At 41.1% G+C, this 19,950-nt stretch overlaps 1 long non-coding RNA gene across 1 annotated transcript in view; it reads left to right on the top strand.

Moving 5' to 3' along the window:
* LOC132815986 (uncharacterized) overlaps positions 1 to 19,950 on the top strand; it is a 52,481-nt gene that overhangs the window by 11,633 nt on the left and 20,898 nt on the right. Inside the window, exon 2 of the long non-coding RNA XR_009644729.1 lies at positions 10,194 to 10,323. This is a non-coding gene — a long non-coding RNA (uncharacterized LOC132815986). The remainder of the gene's footprint in view (positions 1 to 10,193; positions 10,324 to 19,950) is intronic.

The raw sequence follows: 19,950 nt of genomic DNA on the forward strand, positions 1-19,950 counted from the left end.
ATATCTTTCCGCTCCATAAGGTGAAGTATATTTAGATACTAAACACACATTTCCAGTTAAATTAAATTAAAAACACATTCTGATCAACTTCTTTCTTCTTTTGAGCTTTTCTCTCATCACCACACTGTCCAAATTCTCCCTTTGATGTCAACCTTTCTCAATTACCTTTCTCTGAACATTTTTCTTTATCTTTTTCTCATATCTCTGGAATTTGAGCTTTATTTCCCATTCTCTCTTCTGAATTTTCTCTACTTTCCACTGCTCTTCTCATTGTCTTCTTTCTGCATTGTTCTTTTCAAATTCAGCTTTTAATTTTTTTCTCAGTTTTCTCTAACTCAAGTTTTTTAAAATTTCAATCTGAATTCTGGAAGTCACATCTCAGGTTCAGATTTCTCTTTTAATTCTGGGTAATTAAGTTAAGTGTGTCAATCTTTTAAAATCCGGTTTTTATTTCTGCTGGCAACTTATCTCCTCATTCTCTTTGTAACTCTAAGTCAAATATTTCAATTAATCCACTTTTAGTATTTTCTAACCTCAGAAAATTCTTGGCAATATTCAAACCCATTTTGAAAGACCAAAGGCTGGAAGATGAGGTAGATTGGCATTGGGACTGGTAATAAATGCCTTCCTCAGTTATAAATACTGGGCATTTGCCTACGTGTGTTTCCTCCGTGTGCTCTAGTTTCCTCCTACAGTCAAAAGATGTGCAGGTTAGGTGGATTGGCCATGCTAAATTGCTGGTAGTGTCCATGGATGTGCAAGCTAAGTAGATTAACCATGGGAAATGCAGGGTTACAGGGATAGGGTTGTGTGTGGGGGGTGGGGGAGGAAGGTGGGGAAGTGGGTGGGGCGGGGGGGTAGTGGCGGGTGGGTGGGGGGGCGGGGGGAGGTGGGTCTGGGTGGGTGTTCTTCGGACAGGCGATGTGGACTCAATGGGCTGAATGGTCTGCTTCCACACAGCATGTTTCTAAGAGGGCTTGCTGACCTGTAGCTTGCACAACCATTTAAACTGAGGGGCTGCATGTCACTGTATTGGGGAGCTTGGTATTTTCTGCATTAGTTTATGTATGACCAAAGGAATTGGCAGAGGGCTGCAACTGAGAGTCATTCCCCTTCTCTTGCTTCTGATAGCCATAGGCCCCCCTCACCTCCTGACACCCTCACCCCATAAGACCTTCCCTCCAATACCACATCCCTTGCTTGGGATGATTCCTGACTGTGCGACTCCAGGAGACGTACCACCTGCAGCCACTGCCATCCCCATGGTGCTGCTTATCAGAAAACATCCTGTTGATTATTTCCAAAGTACAATAGAAATAAAGAGAAAAACCCTTCAATATGAAGGTGGGGATTTTTAATAAATATTGCATAGTTTCACTGGACCGCGAGTAGTTCATTACAAATTATTGGTTGAGTGTTGCACTTTTGTCTGGCTCAGTGTAGATTCATCGAGTTTCTGTTTGTGAGGCTGAGTGTATTTTTTCTTACCAAACTTCCCTCATTAACTACCCACCACACGCCCGAGGTGCTCCTTTATCTGATTCTAGCCCTATTCTACCATCCGTAGTACCCAGAACAACTCACCCACTGCTGGCATATTCCAGAACAAATTGGCATCCCTCACACCAGCTGCATCTTTAAAAGGCCATTGTGCTCCTGAAACAAGGAGGGGTTATTAGTCTGAAACTGCCCTGCACAGTTCCTGACACTTACTCAGACATGGCACACAAGAGGACATTGGCATCCCACTTTGTGGTCAGACACCTGGAGCTCCTGATTGGTGGGATAGGTACATGGATACTCTTCTCCCAGGAGTGGCAGTAGAGGCCACAACTCCAGACCGTGCCAGTCTGGACTGAGGTTGCCACCTGTGTCGGTGGCATTTCACCTGTATGGAGAAATACACAGCACCATAGGAAGGAAGTCGATGACCTTCTCCTCTCTGTCAGCACCTTCTTCTGTCCAATACTTTTCAGTCACTCTACCTCTACCACTGTACCTGCCTCCCACCAAAGGCCCAATGCTTTCTCAGACACACGACTGCTTGCAACATCTTCCCTCACTTGCTGTCAAACAATCCAACCCCTGCCACCACTAACTGGTATGCCATCTGTGCTACCTATTCCCTCAGTTCCCCCACCCTCAGCCAAAGTAACGGGTGTGTCACCCACTTTCATCCCTTAATATCAGCTTCACTTTCATTCCAGGAGGAAAACAGCCCTCGATAGGGAAGGAAATGTCAAGGGGAATGGTGGATTGCCCAATACTGAGCCCCTCACTTCTCACGAGGACATCATCCTGACTCTGACCTTCATGAGTGCCTGACTGACCATGCCCAAACCCCTGGACTGATATCATGGGCTGCTCCTTTCTTACTGTGCTAGATTCCCTAACTGAAGCCTATTTCCCCTTAACTTGACCAACGCCTACTGACAACCATGACAAGCCTCCTGGTTCTGCTTCTGCACGAAATGACATGGCAGTGCAGAAGGATCTGAGATGTGCTTTAATGTTGTTAGGGGTTTCAGCAGAGTTCAGATGTTGACGAACTCAGATGTGAGCTGTGTGCGCCAATGGTGCCCAATACAGGGGTCCGTAAGCAATGAGCTGAAATCACCAGGGACTCACTCTGGTTTCAGTGCTGAGACTTCTCAGTGTCTACCACTGTCAGCAACTGGTACAATAGAAAGCTGCACATTAATGAGGTGAGCTGTGCAATAAGATAGTTAACAAGCATCAAGCTCCTCCTAAATGGGCAACTTGCCATTACCTCATGAGAATCTCATGCCAACACTCAGAACTTAGATGCAGTAAAATGTTCTTGATGTTGAGTTGGGCCTTAGTGGTGATTCTTGCTACAGTCCATGTCACTCAGGTCCTGATAAGATTCTGCCCTGGGTCTAAAGATGTCCCTTTCTTATTTTTTATGTTATTTATTCATTTTTAAAAATTTTTAAAAATCCTTTTTTATTTTATGTTTTTTAATGTTTTAAAGTTTTCTTTACTATGGGAATTGTGTTATAAGTGTTGAATATGATTTCAGACACTTACTCCCACCTACTGGCACAGTTTTGAATAACAGGCAGAAAGGAACTGAAGTTCGTAGTGCATAAATAAATGTACAGATTTGAAAGCAGCTTGTTTGTCAGGATTTCTCCTTTCAACAAAACCCGGTAGGAAGATAGTTACAAATATTTCAATAAGTTTTGAAAATCCTTCTGGTTTGCTGAATATTGTTCTATTCGGTAAGTTATTAGAAAGTGGAGGCAGATATTTATTGAGGTGGTGACATGATGGTATTATTACTGGATTAGCAAATCCAAGATAATGCTCTTGAGAGAAAAACAGAAATTGCTGGAAAATATCAGCAGATTTGTCAGCATCTGTAGAGAGAAATCGGAGTTCATGTTTTGGGTCTGAACCCTTCAGAACTCTGAAGAAGGTTCATTGAATAAAAGTTAGCCTAATGGTGACTGTGTGATTATCTTCCTTAAAAAATCACTAATGCCTTTTAGGGGAGGAAAATTGGCATCCTTACCATCTACCTTAGAGGCATAGCAATATGGGTGACTCCTAACTTCCCTCTGACCCAGTAGGTTTGTTCCATCGAGCCATTACAGTCTAATGGAGCTAGTTCCACTATCTGGCTGTAACCAAGACAGCAGAAACAACAATGACATACACAGTGTTGTTGAGTCTGCCCCCTACAGTCTTCCTGATTAACAGCAGCAGACTTCTGTCAATGCTGGGAGAGCTGTCCATCAGATTAGTCAAGCAAAAGCCTGACATAATCAATCCCATGGACTCATACCTTGCAACCAATGTCTCAGATACCATCATCTGGCCAGAGCTGGCAGCACAGTGCTAGACAGTTGGCAGGAAGTACTTCTGGAAGTCTTCGCTATTGGGTCTGGACCACATGAAGTCTCACAACAGCATGTAAACATAGGTAAGAAAATATCCCACTGGTTACTACCCATATGAGTTCTCCTTCATGTTGAATAAAACTTTCAGAATTCTGAGGAGCACAGGGACACAGAATGGGTGGGCAATTTCAATGTCTATCAAGTAGCACCACTATTGACCAAACCTACTAAGTTCTGAAGGGCATAACTGTTAGACTGGGTCTGTGCCAGGCTGTGAGGGAACTAACAAGGGGGAAAATGTATTTGAATTCATTCTCACCAGTTTATCTATTGCAGATGCACATGTCCATGACAGAGTTGATATGAGTGACCACTTCACAGTGTTTGTGGACACAAAGTCATGCCTTCACATTGAAGATACTCTCTATCATTTGTGTGATGTTGCTACTGCACTGAGTGGTATTGATTCAGAACAAACTTAGAAACTCAAGATTCAAGCTGTGGTGTGGACTTTCAGCAGCATCCAAACATTCTGTAACTTGAATACAAGGCATAATCCCCACTCTGCCATTACCATAAAGCCAGGGGATCAAGCTGGCTCAATGCAGAGTGCAGGAGGATGTGTGAGAAACAGCATTAGGCATACCTAAAAGTAAGATATCAACCTGGTGAAGCTCCAACACTGGGCTACTTGCATTCCAAGCAGCATAATCAGCAAATGATGGACAGAGCTAAGAGATCCTATAAGCAATGGATCAGATCTAAGTTCTGGAGTCCTGTCACATCCGATCATAAATTAATCATATTACTGGAGGGGGAGACTCTACAAATAACACCATCCTCAATGATGTGGGAGCACAGCAAGTCAGTGCAAAAGACAAAACTAAAGCATTTGCAAACATCTTCAGCCACAAGTGCCAAGTGGATGATTAATTTTGACATCATCCTAAGGTCCCCATCATCAGCCAATTTTATTCACTCCAAATGAAATCAAGACCAAGCTAATGGCACTGGATACTGCAAAAGTGATTGGCCCTGACAACACTCCAGCAATTATACTGAAGACTTGAGTTCCCAGACAACTTCTTCCAGCACAGCTACAACACTGGCATCCATGCAGCATAATAAAATTGCCCAATATGTCCTGTCTACAAAAGGCAGGATGAGTCAAACTGGCCAAATGCACCCCACCAATCCATTCTGAATCCTCAGCAAAGTGATGGAAGCTGTTATCAACAATGTTATTAAATGAAACTTATGTTCAATAATGTTCACTAAATTTGAGTTCTGCCATGTCTCTGTAGCTGATTATCACCTTAGAACATAGATGCAATAATGGACAAAAGACTGAACTGAAGAGAGAAATGGAAGAAGAATGTGCCCGTTCATTCAACTTCAATCCAACTAATTTCTTTAACACCTTTTTTCCCCACGAATAATGATCTCCTTCACTCCACTTTACAAGATCTTTGTTTCCTCCAACACTACAGTAAAGTTATTTTCTTCTGTAAGGGCAGAACCAAAGTGATGGTTTAATTGACAAAAAAAAACACTGAAATAACTGTGGATACTGGAAATTAGAAACAAAAGCAGAAACTTCTGGAAAAGCTCAGCAGGTCTGGCAGCATCTTTAGAGAGAAATCAGAGTCAATGTTTCGGGTTCAGTGAGCCTTCTTCAGTACTACACTATTAATCCTCGCTGCCAGCCTTGGCTGTACTTGTATTGTCATCTGAATTATATTCTTGAAAGCAATATTTATGTTACGTCAGGCCACAATCCATCTGGGGTAAAGGCCAGCATGTTCCCAACACATAGGATGCTAAACTCCTCAGGCCAAGGCAACATTCACATCCAAGCACCGTCTGCAAGGCACAAGTGAGTGCGAAGGAATACTGCCCTCTTGCCCAGATAAATGCAGGTCCAAAACTCTCAAGAAGCTCAACATCATCCAGGCTAAAGCAGCCTGCTTCACTGACACCACATCCAGAAAAAAAATAGTGCCACCACTGGTGGTGCTCAGTAGCAGCAGTGTATACAAGATGCAGGGCAGAAATTTACTGCAAATCCTTACACAACACCTTCCAAACACACAATTACTACTATCTAGAAGGTGAAGAGCAGTAGCTACATGGGAACACCATCACCTGCAAGTCCTCCTCCAAACTGCTCACAATCTTGACTTGGAAATATATCACCATTCCCTCAGTGTCATTGGGTAAAACTCCTGGAATTGCCTCCATAAGGGCATTATGGCTCTACCTACAGTACGTGAACTACAGCCATTCAAGAAAGCAGCTCACCACCATTTTCTCAAGGACATCTATGGATGGGCAATAAATGTGGCCAACCAGTGATAACCATGACCCACAAGTGAATTTTTTAAAAAATCTTAAATCCATGATCAGCATTATTTCTGTTCAAGTTAAAATTGATGTTGTATCTTCTCTTGCTATTTTATTTTAATTGAATGTGGTGTCTATGCTATATGTGATAGCTGCGCATGCCTAATGTTGTTATATCAACCACTGGAGACTTATGTTTGGGCTAGAGTGCTGCCAAAAATCCTCCTTTCTGTTCTGAACTATGGTTGTATCTATTTCAAGGATAAACCACCAAAGAGACTTAACAAGAAGAGGCATTTGTTTTACACAATAAGACATATTTTCCTGGATGATAGCAATGGGTACAAATTACATTGACTTATTAGGTATAACTATAAAGATAGGAGTCAAGGTGATTCATCAGCTTCCATCAGGACTGTTTTCTACCTGAAGAATGAATGATATGGGTAGTGATTCATTACCTTATGCCACTTCTGCAACACAAGCATTTTTCCCATTGTTAATATTTATACATTCAGGAATTTAAAATGACATTAATATTCATTATTCCCCCTTCACCCTCCAAGTGTCTGACTTCACAATTTCAGGTGGTCTGAAGATTAAACAATTCTTCCAGAACATATTCCCTTCACACTTGGTAGGTTGGTCAGTCTTCGGCTGGAGAATGGTTGACATTCATTCTATCAATCATTTCTTTGCTGGATGATCTTTTATCTCTTAACTGTTCTTCAGTGAGGGTGTTACTCCTACTAAATCCAGTAGCAGGTCCAATAAGTCATCTGGTGGACCCTTAATCTCCTGAGTTTGCTTTGCAGAAGAACTTTATTCAAGTAGTTGCCTTGTAACATGTTTAATCTCATGGAAGTCCATCATGGAAGACATCTGCTCTGTTGAAAAATATATCTGTTTTCTCACTGTATATTGGATTTTTTTAGATCATGAAATTTCTAATTTTAGACTATGTTCTGAAGCTGTGAAAATTGCTCTGGCTTCCATGGAGTTGCATAAAGTTCATTGGTTTAGTTTAAGGAAATCTTTACTTGCAGTCTGCTTGTATATCTATGTTGAAGCCAGTAAACTCTGTAGTTTGACTTGTTGAGTTAGTTGGACATAATCAGTAGTCTGGTGTAAATACTTTCCTGCTAAATAGACATTTTCACATCTTTATGTAAGGTGTTGGAGAGAATTGCACAAATTGAGTCTTCGGTCTGAGTGGATTGTAACAAGGCAGACTTTATTCAACCTTGTAGAAAGTGAGGACCGCAGATACTGGAGATCAGAGTCAAAAGATGTGGTGCTGGAAAAACACAGCTGGTCAGGCAGCATCCGTGCAGCAGGACGGTCAACATTCTGAGCATAAACTATTATCAGGGATTCCTTTTTGACTCTATTCAAGCTTCTACCAATGCAGCACGGGAGAGGTCTCAGAATCAAGCTTTGCCAGCTACAGTTCAAAATAACATATTTAAACATTTTCACATTAAAATGTTTGCATGCAACATTGATTAAAAAATAAAAATTAAAGTCAACTATTTCATGCAAGAGTAAACTGTATTTTGTATCCTATATCTCGTGGATGTCACAACCCTTGTGGCTTATGCTGCCATTCTTCTGATTTTATCTGCCCTTCTGCTTTTATATGCACTTTATGATACAATTTGTTTGCACCATCTGTGATTTATACACTGGACCGAAGGGTTTGTTTCCATGCCGTATATCTCTATGACTCTGTGCAACTAATATTACGTGATTATCTGGATTTCCTTCATTGCCTCTGGCCTTTATAAAACTACTGACTGTCCTTCCTCAAGGTCATTAGGTTAATCTGCCTACACTGTCCAGCATTTACTTACCTCAGTGAATTGCTCACCTAAGTTGATCACTGCCTTCCATCTGTCACAGGTACCATCACCTACCTTTTAAATTATCCCAATCTTGTACCTGTCTGCTGTTCTTCACATGGCACCATAGCACTGCTGCTTGCCTCAGGTTTTCCTTGTCACTGATAATTCTTATTTGAAAGATGAAGAAATGAAATGTTGAATTTGAAGTTGTATTGGTTTATCATCATGCACCTGGACTAAATCTGCCACATCAATGGGTCGTTAGCTGTCTGAACAACTTCAGTTAAAGATTTCTCAGTGAGGTTAATTGGGGTGTACGACTCATTTTTGTTCTTAGTATTTGCCTATTTGGCAAATTTTGCAAGGTTGTCATCCGAATGCCCTTCAGTGATGATAGGAACTAAGAACAATTCAATAACATGGGCAAAGTGTAAAACTTCCATCCAGTGGGAAGTATGAAACAATTCTCCAATACCAATCTGCCAATAGATTCTTTTTTCTTGGGTTTCACCATGGGTTTAGAAAGCCCAATAAAACCTTCTAGCAGTTGCACCTTGACTGATTTGTTCCTGGAAAATCATTTTCTTGGATGTTGTTTAACTCCTTCTGCTTTCTAAGAATTTGAGGCCTCAACAAACATGCTAACTGAATGTGAGAAGTATTTATTGTGAATTTCATAATCATTTTCAACACTATTATGCTCTTTGTGTTTACAGTATTACTTACACCCTTGTACTTGCAGGTTCTTTGATTCTTATCATGTTGTTTTATCTTTTTAAACTTATTTCTGTTTCTGTAGCCATGGTATTTGATTTGATAGGACAGAGGCACTCACACCTGTATCAAACTTAAAATCAATGGAACGGCCATTGACATCCATAAGTTCTATTAAGTTCATGTCAGTTGGATCACCAATTTCCCTGAGGAGTACCTCTCATTTCGTTTCCAATGGTGGATCCTGTACTGTGTTGAGCTCTTTGCATTTTTAAACACCACCACTTTTGCTACTCTGTGCTACTCCTGGAAGTGGTCGTTAGTTTTACAGATGCAAGATTCCCTTGGACGCTGTGCACATGAGGTATTTTTGTTCCACAACACTGACACTCAGCATCTGCTGTTTTATATACCTTTTTTGACAGCTCGTCACATAGAATGTTTGCACCTTTATAAAATGGGTAGGTTCTGTTGCTCTCCTGTTGTGATGTTGTCCTTTCCTCAGGAGTTTCCTGTGAATTTTCTTGGCTTCTGCGTTTGGCACAGTTTGGATAGCTCTGTTCAAAGTCAAATTTTCCCTGCACTGTGATAAGTCTGGCAAGGATTTATCAACAATTCCAACAATAATGCTGCCTCAATGAATTCTGATTTCGAAGCTCTAATGTCACAATTTGCTTCTGATCTGTGGAGGTAATTCATGACTCAAATCAAGTCACCATAGTCTTACCATACTATAGGCCTGCTCTCTCATTAGAGAGAGATGACTGGTGGTGATTTAACCTGAGGGGCACCATACCTCAAGCGAGGGGAGAGGTTGAAAAGAAGAATCCTTCAAGGTAACTCAGCAGGTGTAGGGGTAGTTCATGAAACTATCCATGGAATCCCCGGACACTGAAATCTACTGTTAAAATCTTTTTCTGTCAAGAATCTTATGTAATTTCAGATTGAGCTAAATATCAAAAACTGTTAGAATGAATCTGTGCCATCTTTTATATTTTGGACCTACTGAATACAACAGTGTACTTGCTTGTTCAGCCGGAGAGTTAGTCTTTAATTTTGAAGGATTCTACAGCTAACCGAGTTAGTCCTGAAGGAGTGTCACCTCAGGCTTGAAATATTAACTCTGTTGCTCTTTCTGCAGATGCCGCCAGACCTGCTGAGTTTCTCCAAACTGTTTTACTCTTGTTTCAGAATTCTAATGTCTGCAGGATTCTAATTTTATTTGTTAAATTTTGCATTCTGTTTGAGTTTCTCCGCCGTTGTATTTTTTTAGAAGCATTATCTCTTCTTCCATTTCTTCTTAATGTGATGATTAATGTGTATTCCTTTAAAGTTATTTCACATGTATCACATCTTGGTGCTGTTTCTCTATTTCTTTCAAAGATTTAATCCATTTTGTAATGTGTAAGTGCTACATGTTTTACAGGTTTCAACTGTGTTGATGGAATCACACAACATTGGTAAAGGAACTTGCCAGCATCCTTTAAACAAATTTATTTCATTATAAAATCTGGCATTGCCGACACATCAATACAGTCTTCCAAGCAAGATATCAGGTAGGAGTCTGCATTAAACTTTCTGTAGTAGATGTAGAAATGGTTGAAGTTGTACATTTTTGTTTGACCCTACAAACTCCTTTAAATTCCATGAGTAAACCTTAGTAGATCTTTTCACTTTTCTGCCTCTACATATCAAACCATTGAGCCTAACCCTCTCGAATATCCAGTGTCACTTAACTAACACAGATACATAAGAAGAGTCATTCATGAGAGACTATAGTCTTAAAATCTTTCTTTGATTTTCATACATTTCCCTTACCTCACAGCCATTAACTAATTCTAAAGGACTAAAATCACTTGACTTATTCATATGGGAAATAAAGTAACTTCTAGTCCTTTGTCCCAATCATGAGGATATTCATGACAGTGTGCCCTGCTCATCATTTGTTTGGAGTTTGATCGTACCTTTCTAAAGCTCCTCGTATCTCTAAATGATAGGCAAAAGACTGTGACTGTATTTATACACAGACTGCTCATAACTTGCCACAATGTTTTAGATGTGAAATTGGAACTTGCTATCCATTGGTAATCCATACCAAATAAAAAACTGGATTAACTACTATTCAATTATTGCTGATTGTTTTCAAGGGAAAGGCATCAGCAAACTGAGTAGTTATATCCATAATAGTAAGGATACATTGGCATCCTACTTTGGTTTTCTCAGAGGTACCCTACAGTATGGAAACAACAAGTCCACACCAACCTTCTGAAAAGTCACCCACCCAGGCCCATTCCCTTACCCTATTACTCTACATTTACCCCGACTAATGCCCTTAACAATCTGAACACTATAGGGCAATTTAGCATGACTATTTCACCTAACCTGCACAACATTGGATTGTGGGAGGAAACCAGAGCACCTGGAGGAAACCCATGTGGACACAGGGAGAATGTGCAAACTCCACACAGACAGTCACCAAAGGCTGAGATCGAACCAGGTCCCTGGCGCTGTCAGGCAACAGTGATGACTACCGAGCCACCATGTCGCCCACTTCTGTTAAGATCCTACACATTCACCAACACCGTACCAAATGTTTCCTCAAAAATTAGGAGTGAAAATTAAAGATACCCATTTTATTGTAAATTTCCCACTACCTGGCACATGTGGTATATTTTATAACTGTGTGAAGACCAAGCCAACATAAATATTGAATTCCATGTGCTTCAGTTTTCTGGATTCTGAAATGGTCTACCACAAGAATGTCCAGTACTCTCTCAGCTTCATCTCAGTTCTGGATCATTGTGGCTGAGCCACAGTCAGAGAGGACATTTTTGAACAATTCCTTCAGGTTATCCAAATCCCTAACAGTTTTCAGAAAACCAGACATCTATGTTACCAACATGATCTCTGACAATGTACTTTGTTTAACAATTACTCTGGTCACTAATAATACAGGAAAAAATTCTGAAGCCCTTTTCATGTAACTGTTGTTTCCTTGGCTTCACTTTCTATTGGAAAAATTACAGCTTTTATCCCTGGCTAATTATTCTCAGGGGATAAGTTAGCTTTGTCCATGTGTAAACCATGGATGATCCTAACAGTTACCATTTCAACCATTAGGTGTACTCAATATAAAGGTAGTAGGATAAAAATTCTGCTAATGCTTTTTACGAACACTTACTTGCCTCATTTGATGAGTAAGGACTTTTTCCTTTGGACAAGAATTCTTTTCAAATCACAGTTACCTTGTTTAAGTTGCCTCTGTTAACAACAGTGTTTATACTTGGTCTCTGCTGCCGTCAGAGTTCCATTCTCTGAACTGACCTTGTACAAATCCTATGGCTTTAACTAATGGCTTCCAGCTAGTGACAGTGGACACCTTTAAGCCTTTGGACATGACATCTACCCTCATCACCTTCTTTGCTGAGCTGACAGAGAGGTCATCAGGCACTCCCAGCTGTCCTTTCTCATCCCTGATGATTTTCTCATCTGTTATTATCCCAACGTTTATTCTCAGGCCTTTAGAGCTGATGGTAAAATGGCTTGAATTTGTCGACCAGCTCACAATTATCAACTAGTTCCACTGCCTGGCTTGCTGCTGCAAACTGCTGGTTTTATCTGTCACTTCTTACCAATGGAGGGAATGATATTTTAAATTCTTCTGAGAAAATTACCATTCTGGTATTTCATACCCCAGAGGTGATGGCTTGATCATTAATACCACAGCCCGCAGTCAAAGTTATTGAGATTCACTCCCACAAATCCTATATAGATCTGCCCAGGCTGCTTTGGGATATTTCAAAATTCCTGCCTGCAAGCTTCAGGGATCAACTGGTATGCACTGAGAACTGCTTTTATAGGCACTTCTTAAATTAAAGACATTTCCTCAGAAAGCGAATCATAAGTGTCATATGCTTTTCTTGCCTATTAGCTTGGCACAAGCAATGCCCAGTTTTTTTTTGCTGCTTCACGTACTTAGCTGTATTTTCAAAGGAAATGAAAAATATGCCCCGGTGCCCTTTTCACTAACTGTTGGGAGGAATTTCACTAATTTGACCAAACCACCCAACATTCCCCACCCCCGCAGTGGATCTTGAATAACACTCAATCTGTGTCAGAATATTCCCTGGAGTCATTTACCCGCTTTTAATTTCAGCCTTTCAAGCTTGTGCTCTCCCTTTATCTCTCTCTCTCTGTCTGTGTCTCACTCTCTACTTTCTCTTGCCTGAAATGTCCTTTCTCTTTCTTTTCTCCCCCAAAATTCAGACTTTTTAATTGTCATTTCCAATTTTACTTCAAGCTGCTCCATCTGCAATTGAATTCTCACTAGTGCAATAGACTCTGCGTCAAGTTTGTTTTGCTTTTCTTCAAATTACAACTGTTGTGCTATTACCTCAACTACTTGCAAGTTCCTACTGTTAATTCTAACTCAGACTTCCTAGCCAATTCAAATAGTCTACCACTCTTCACAAATCTTCTACTTCTAGAACTACTGCCAAAGCCATTTTGATGTAATAATGCACAAGAAACTCTGTTTATCATATTCCAATTATTGCCATCACATTTCTAATTAAACAATGTCCTTGTTGAATGTCCCACTATGACCTTCCACTTTTAATTATGTCTGAGGCTGGACATGTGTCCTATCATTCTCATCCCATGAATCCAAAGATCACAATGTCAAACGAAAATACTTTCTCTAGTTACTGAGTGGACCAATTAAATACCTCATCTATATCAGGTTTTAAACAAAATATTCTGTCAAACAGGATTCTTAATAAACTATGGATTTGTTATCAAAGGAAAGCTTATTAAATAATGAGTCAATGATTGGTAAACACACAGAGTTAGGAATACAGAAGTATAAATGCATTTCTATCTAAATAACCCCAAAACACACATGTAACAGAAAAATACACATCAGGGGAAAAAAAAATCTGATTTGTCTGCAGAGATTGGTTTTCCCTAAGACTTTGGCCAATAGATTACTACTGAAGGCATAAGCATAAAACATTGGATATTTTGGAGTCCTTAACTTTGATGTTCCAGGATGTACATTCAATTCATTAAAATCACACACAGTTATCTGTGAAGTCCTGCAGATTCAATTTGTTTGGGAAACACAATCTTGAGATCTTCTTTCAATCATTTCCAAAGGAATAAATAGGTTTCGCCCTGCATTGATATACAAGGTCTTCTTTTCCAGAAATGGCAGGTTGTTCATAGCAAGCTTTTCTCAAACTCAGCTTGTTCTTAGGAATCATGGAAAGGTTTTTGAAAGAAATCTTCAATGTCCACAGTTGACTTTCAATGGTCTCTTTTACAGAAACCACTCCATATAAGTCAGCCAAACTTGAAATAAATCCCTTTTTCCACAGCTCTTTAAAACCTACGTCTTGCAAGCAATATTGAGTGTTGATTCCATCCTCAACTATTTGAGGCTGCTGACTCACTCTTAAAGCAACGAATGTGACAAATTGCTTTTCTTCTAAAATTATTTTCTTCAGTGACAAATTTTTTGCCATTGTTACCTTGACATATTTACGTAGTGATCATCACTGATCACTATTACATGTTATAGTCCCAACCACTGATGGTTCGTGGTTGAGGTATAATGCTGCTACCAGTCTTCATTTCTACTATTTTAAAATAAACAAATCAAATGTAATTAGGGTCTAATTATTAACTAATATAATTCAGTTCCTACGGGGAATTGAAACAAAAGCCAAATCACAAAAGAAATTGATGCATTTAAATTTAATGAATTTCATTAAAACCTACTGTATCACAGTTGAAAATATTTCACACAGCAAATTATAATCTCGCCTATTCCTCAACACCATCAATATACAGTTAATCAAAATCAAGAGATCATTCCCTTCCTAATCTGATCTGTAGGCTGCCTTAGCTGCTTCTTAGATTTTCTCAGCTTTTAATAGCTACTTCTAACCAAACACTCCTGGTCTGGAGGTTTTCACAAAATGAAACCTTATACTGAGGTTACATGTCCCTTTAACTCCTCCAACAAACCCCTTTGACTGGGAGAAACTATTCTCACCACTGATTTTAGGTAGGTCTCCTTTGATTCAAACTTCGAAGGTTTTAACTGAAAATAAAAAAAAGACTTGCTCATTTTAGCTACTGCTCAATTTTTAAAGATGTTCCTTCTCCTGTCCTAACGCCCAACAATATAAACAAACTTCCATTAACTCCCTTGGAGGACTTCAGCCCATTGAGTAATGTTTCAAACTGCTGCTTCTTATTCCAATCCAAACCAGAGGCTTTCTGAGCTGAGCCAATAGACTGGAAAGGAAATGGTAAATCGTACAAGTGACCAATAGCCTGTTGACTGTATCCCAGCAACAAAGGTTAGCCATCCACTGATTCCCCCATCAAGGGGCACCGCTGCCTTGTCAGAGATGGAGTTGATCTTGCTTATGAGCTCCTCAACTTGTATACTTTCCAAGCGAGTAAGTGAGAACCCCATTTCAACAGATGCCACCTGTGCCCCCCTCCCAACTTACCCCCCCCCCACTCCATTTTCTTTTTACCCCATGGATATGTGGGTTCCAGGGTCAGGATCATTTGCTTACTTGACATGTCCAGAGTGGGGCTCAGGGTCATGTGCTGATTCAATAGGCCAAGTGTGGGCCTCAGGGTCACCTGCTGACTCGGCAGATCCATAGAGAGGCTCAGGATCATGTGCTGATTTGACAGGCCTAGTGCCATATTATTGTCCATGTCCTGATATGACACACACACACACACAAAGGTGTTATCAGGGGGTGGGGCAGCACAGGCTCAAGGCCAGAAGGGGGGCCATTTGGGGCTGCCACCTCCAAATGTTTGGCTTCCTTCAGCTCCATTCTTCCCCATGGACATTCTGCCCCAATCTCACTGGCAGTTGGGGTAAGTCCCCTTGCCATATTTGCAGTGGGAGGGAGGTGTGGGGGTGCATCCTGAGTGGCTTTGATAGTCTTTAAGGTGTGAGTGCCTCTAATTATCCTCAAATAGCCTCTTCCTCTTTGTGGACCTGGCATTTAATGCTCCCCACCATCTTAAAAGACACAGTAGGTAGGTATTTTTTTACTACACAATAATCTTACCCCCCCACCCCCCCCACCTTGCCTTTGAGAAACAGGACCGGGTCAATAAAGACTTTGTGCAGGATGGAGTAAATGTTGTATATGCTGGCCTAGCTGAGATCAAGCAGAGGTGATCACCCAGTTGTGAAGGTGGGGGAGGAACAGGACCAACAGAATGAAAGGCAGGACATATAATAATATGCCCACTTGCAGAAACACCCCATATACAGTAAGCCCTTTCTCTAAAGCCTGCCTGCTTGGTCCTAAAGAATAACACAACTTCTCTTGTACATTCTTGAGGCTGGAACATTGGATGAAGGACTGACAACACTAGCCACAGTTTCACACAAGCCTCAATAGTTTCACATAAGCCTCAAATATAGCTCTAACACCTCATTTTCCCATCAATAAGTGAAAGGTTGACAGTGTAGTGATTAGAAAGAGGTAGCCAGGTGGAGGTCATAGAATATAAAATTCCTGATTAGAGCTGTTAATCTGGTCCAGTCAGGGAGCCCTGGCTGACAAACCTAAACAGGAGTGTCAGAGGTTCCGATCACTCTAGGAGCTGGCTGTGTGCTAGCTGGGTCAGAGTCATGTACTATGCACTATCATTTACAATAAAGAGTGACTTAATGATGAGATACTGGCTCTCATGGAATTATTTCCAATGGAGTAATGGGGATAGTAGGAATGGAAAAAGCTGGTACTTCTCCCACAGGTTTTGGAGGGTCCTGACCTAGCACAAATGGAGTTGCCATTTGGCTAGCAATGAACATTTCCTGTTTTGAAAAATAATGTTTTGAAGAATGTAAAGTGAAAACCAATAATCTTCTCCCAGTCAGAGAGAGATGGAAATAGAGAGAGAAACTACAATGGTTGACGGAGGGAATTGATGGTTACAAGCAGGTGCAGGGAAGACCTCTGGAGGGGTAGGTCACTATGCGTCTGGTCTTCTCCTTCAGAGAGGAAGGACCTTCTTCACCTGAATAATTAGGACTATTCAGGCGTTCACGCAATCTCCCAAAGGTTTCTTAAGGAGGAATTCAATTGAAATAGCCCAATCTTCAATGAGCATCTTTCACTGGCCCATGAAGGGTTGTTAATCTAAGTTTTTCCACAATATACACACACACGCAATTATGTTCCTTCAGAGCAGAGGAAACAGAGGTGTGGTGGGGGGAAACATGCAGAGTAGAATAGAATTCTAATGTGCAGAATGAGGACACTATGTCTGCAGCAACCCTCCAAAGGTTATCTCACTTAGACCAGCCCCCAAGCCCAATTCCAATAATTCAATGTTTAGCCTTGACTGATCCACCTAACTTGCACATCTTTGGACTGTGAGACGATGCAGGAGCACCCAGTAGAAACCCTTGCAGACATGGGGAGAATGTGAAAACTTCACACAGTTGCCAGAGGCTGGAATCAAGCCAGAGTCCCTGGTTCTGTGAGGCAGCAATGCTAAACAATACTGTGCCACCTCTCAATACATGATTGACATATAAAACATAGATAGAGTAGGCAGGAAAGAACATGTCTTGTTGGTGGAGGGATCAAGGACTGGAGGTATGGATTGAAGGTAAGGGGTGGGATATTTAGAAGGGATATGAGGAAAGAATTTTCACCCAGAAGGTGTTGCGAATCTGGAACTCACTGCCATATGGGTGGTTAAAGACAGAAGCCATTATAACCTGTACGAAATGTTTAGATATGCAATTGTGACACAAAAGTATACAAGGCTATGGACCAAGTGCTGGAAAATGAGATTCAGATAGTTATTGTTTTTGACTGGTGGAGACTCAATGAGTCAAAGTCTACAACAATTGCCGTGTTGTAGACCTCTATAACTCTACTTCTGCTCTTCCCTTCCTGACACCCTCTTTCTGCACCAAAAACACAGAAAAGATGCAGAGAGCACCCAAATCCTGATGAGAAAGTCTTTGGAAAAATCTTCCACTCAATGTTCTCTTTCTCTTCATTCTGCTTTCAGGTCAGTGAGCTAGCAGTTCAGTGGTCATGTAACCTTGACTCTCTCCTCCTGTCTGTCTGTCTATCTGCCTTGTTCTCTCCCACCAGTAGGCCGCAGGTTTCCAGTATCGGCAGGAACAACACTGGTATTTTCTTCTTCAGGGGCTACTCTTCAGCTCCTGGTGCAGGAACTCAGTCGGTGAGCAGTATTCAGGACCCAGCTTCCAAGGTACACATTCCAGTTCTCAGCACCAAAAATTGTGTGGGAGGTTAGAGAGATGGACGGGAGTTGGAGAGGTCTTCACCCCTCCACTCTGAACACATAGCTTTGAATGAATTCTCCTCTCTCGACTGAGCCCAAGGGTTTATCTAATGAGCAGCAACGAATGATAAACCACTAATGTGCCTGAATAAAGGAGACACTTGTCTTACATAACAGGATGGAGCTTACTGCATACTAGCAGGATCTACAAGTTACATTGCAATTTCAATGCAGTTACAAAGACTATCGGGAACCAGTGATACAGTCATAGATTCTTACAGCATAGAAACAGACTCTTCTGTCAAACTCATCCATGTGAACCAAATTTCCCAAGCTAAACGAGCCCCATTTGCCCAAATCCCTCTAAACCTTTCCTATTCATGTATCTCTCCAAATGTCTTTTAAATGTTGTAACCGTACCTGTATCTATCACTTCCTCTAGCAGTTCATTCCACATATGGACCAACCTCTGTGTGCAAATGTTTCTTTTAAATCTTTCTCCTCTCCCCTTAAAATTATGCCCTCTATTTTTGAACTCACTAACGCCAGAGAAAAGACCTTTGTTATTCACCTTCTCCATGTCCCTCATGATTTGATAAACTTTTCTCAGGTTACCCCTCAAACTCCTATCCTCCAGTGAAAAACGCCCCCGCCTATCCAACTTCTCCTTTCAACTCAAACCCTCTCATCCCAGTAACATCATTATAAATCTTTATTGCATCGCCTCCAATTTAGTAAATCCTTCCCATAGCAAAGCGACCAGAACTATACACAGTACTCCACCAGTGACCTCACCAATGTCCTGTACAACCACACAACATGATGTCCCAAGCCCTAGCCTCAATGGTCTGAGCAATGAAGGCAAGCACGCCAAACGAAGATGACACATTAATTTCCACAGGGGCCTCATGTGAGGCTGCGTCATCAGGGGTTTGGATGGAATTTCAACGTTAACTCCTTTGCAACTATCAGCTCTTTTAACAAGGCAAACATTTAGCTCTACTGCCTGAGAATAGAGCAGTGTCTGGGCAAAGAAAAGAGAAAATCTTTTAACTGAACCTCAAGAACAACCAACGTTTGAGATGACTCCACTTCACTACAGAGGTCCTCACTGAACTCTGCCATCGTTGTTGTCTCAACTCCAACCTGGGTGCAGAGCAAGGGCTGCCATACCACTGCCTGTGATGGTGAAAATGGTGCTAATCTGGCTCCCATTGGGATGAAGATATTTGCAATACCTCACCGTTTGCAGCTCACTGCTGCCAAAAGGCAATCACTGAGATTCTCTCTGCAAAAGACAGATCCATTACTCTATTTTGCTAAAGGTAAGTTGGCCAAGGAGGCAGGTACATTACAAGGATTGCAGGCTTCCCCATTGTGCAGAATGCTATTGATGGTACAGACATTGGTTAAAGTTTGAGGGTGGCACGGTGGCTCAGGGGTTAGCATTGCTACCTCAAAGCGCAAGGGACCCAGGTTTTATTCTGACCTTGGGTGACTGTCTGTGTGGAGTTTGCACATTCTCCCATGTCTGTGTGGGTTTTCTTCCACAATCCAAAGATGTGCCGGTCAGGCGAATTGGCCATGCTAAATTACCCATAGTGTTAGATACATTCGTCAGGGGTAAATGTACGGGAATGGGTCCAGGTTGGTTAATGTGGGCCTGTTGGGCCGTAGGGCCTGTTTCCATACTGTAGGGAATCTAATCTTAAGAAAAGTGCTTCATTTCAACTCTGCCATGTTCTGGAACTGAAAGGGATTCTATTCTCTCCAATATACAATTGATCTGTGATGATTGGCAACACATCATGCAGTTTATTCCAGAATAAAATCAATGAAAAATGTATAGATAGCATAGAGTCCTTAAA

Source organism: Hemiscyllium ocellatum, chromosome 5 (genome assembly GCF_020745735.1).
Source record: "Hemiscyllium ocellatum isolate sHemOce1 chromosome 5, sHemOce1.pat.X.cur, whole genome shotgun sequence".
Lineage (NCBI taxonomy): Eukaryota > Metazoa > Chordata > Chondrichthyes > Orectolobiformes > Hemiscylliidae > Hemiscyllium > Hemiscyllium ocellatum.